Raw genomic sequence first — 2,506 nt, forward strand, 5'->3', positions numbered from 1 at the left:
ACACACACACACACCGCCGGCAGAGGTTAGGTTGGTCGGAGTAAGGGGGGAGCGCTGATCGCACGGTGTTGGAGTAGGCCGAGCGTAAAGAGCATGTGGGGTATCTAAAATGCGTGTGGGGGAGGGCTCATCAGAGGTTGGCTGCGGGGGCCCACCCGGCTGCCCCGGCGCAAAGGTGTGTGCCCTGCGCTTTGGCGTACAGGTACCAGAGGCTGGGCGATAACGTATGGCTACGATCGCCTTGGTACGTGTCCAGCCGTGAACAGCCTGTCTGTAGCAGCCGGTACACAGCGGTCAGCTGCTACACTGTCAGTCAGTCCTGCCTTTTGCAAAGTCACGATGTACAAGAGGTTGATGTGTGAAAGCAGCCATTCCCGGCTTTTGGAAAGCTAGAAGCTATACAAGTAACGCAAAAATGAAAAGTAACACGTAACATGATGAAAAGAATCTGCTGCCGTTGGACACTTCACTGGACACTTTAAGCAGCAACGCTCCAGCAAGTGATACGTCACACCCGCTCCTGCACGCTTGCATGTCGTACATTGGCTAGAACCTTAACCCGGCGACCCGCCACCGGTCCGGCCTCCGACTGGCTTGTTCACTAACGCTATCTCCGGTACCTCCAGCAACAACCTTCACTACAGGCATTGTGCTACACCACACTGTACTACAGCATATGCATGCATCCTAGCATCCTTCATAATGGGACAACCAAGGGCAGCCTCTGCGATATGCCTCTAAGGCAATGCATGTGCCCCAAGTCCTGCACTAAGCTAAGGTTATGGCTCTGGGTAAGCATTGTCGTGCTATGCAAATGCAACTAAATTCAAACGATTCAACGGGACATATGAAGCAGGTTGCCGACTCCCTTGCACACCAGCATCGTGATAATGTTGCTTCCTTTCTCTATGGCCACATCACGGCATCTCCCTCTCTTTCCAGGTCGGAGACGGCATCCATCACCGTGTGTGCTATGCTGTAGTAGCTGGCCGCTGAAAAGGCCTCTCAAGATGATGCTGGTGGAGTGCCTTAGCGCGCATTTGTAAACAGACGAAGCGTGTGTGCCGTATTACGAACAGCTACTACACCCCCGGACGACACCCGCAGCTGAAGACGTCGACGGCCGGGGGTAATAAGCATTCGGAGCTTCTGCCAAACTTTCAGCAACCGGCTACTACATATGCGCTACGTGCCGTTTGAGGCACCAAATCCTATGCTTTAGGACATGTGTCCCTTTGTCCGTCATTTAAGAAATTTTTTATAAAAATACTACACACAAAAAACACCGTACACGCTGTGATCGTCCCAGGCGTGGATGTGGAGCAATTCAGGGCCTTCCCTCGGCGCCGCATAACCCAAATCGCTCGTCTAAACTGTTAACCCTATTCATATCACGTGGACTGCCGTCCAAATTAATCGCCTCAGGTCGGAATCCGCAGCCGCAACATTTTGAATAATAATCGTCGCTTGCTAGAGACAAGCGGACAGACAAACGCACAGACAGACAGCAGACGCTAACTGGGGGAGGAGGGGGAGGAGGAGGACAACAGAAAGAACCGCCTCGCAACGCACCAAGCCTAAATGTTCGTTCGCGCCAATCTATAAACACCAAAGGCCAAAAGCATGTACGACTCAGGGGTACGACTAAAATTCATACGTAGAACAATGCCGTACACTGCTGCCGCTCCAGGCAGCGCTGCAGCACAAAAATCATGACTCTGGATTTATTGAGGCTCGGCCAAGTTTGTAATAATTGATGGGTCGCAACGGTGCGAGTAACGAACAACGGAAAGCAAACGACAAAGGAACTAATGTGTATGTGTGTATGTGTGTACGTATGTGTGTATATGTGTGTGGTACGCCTCCTGGAGCTGCGCTTTATTCTCCAAAGGTGTAACCAGGGGGCCCATGCACACGAGCCGTGGGGGGCCCCAATGGCCGGTCAAGGGACATCGTAAATACGCGCAAGAAAAATTATTCTCCTATCGCGCAAAAAGGAAAACTATGTGGAATCAACCGAACTATCTAGACTGCTATGCCATATCATGAATCTCCTCGTAATGGACCCAGCATATACCAAATTTTCTTTTCGACCACTAAAACCGAAGCAATATTGGAGCCATAAGCCACTGACACTCGACGTCGCCAATGCTAGCAATCCTCTATAACGCGGGGGAAGAGTCACAGCCCGCCATTGCTTTCATGAATTTACACCTTGGGAAGGCAAGACGGCAAGGACGCGGGATAAGGCACCCGCTTTTTTGGTGAGGCCACACCTCCAAAACACAGGTGGCGTACCGCTAAGCAACCACTCCCAACCACTCGCTTCACATCATGATGCGATCCCAGGTAGCTGAGAAGACCTTGGCTTAAATAGTACGGGTGCCCGCAGGCCGCAGCCCGCAAGAGCATGCGCCCAACGAAATGTCGCCACCACCAGCTATTCTCCGCCAGAATAAGCTCTGATAGGGGCGCACAGCTCCCGCAATTCCCATCACCCGTGGAA

This window comes from Volvox carteri, assembly GCF_000143455.1.
Source record: "Volvox carteri f. nagariensis unplaced genomic scaffold VOLCAscaffold_4, whole genome shotgun sequence".
In the NCBI taxonomy this organism is placed as follows: domain Eukaryota; kingdom Viridiplantae; phylum Chlorophyta; class Chlorophyceae; order Chlamydomonadales; family Volvocaceae; genus Volvox; species Volvox carteri.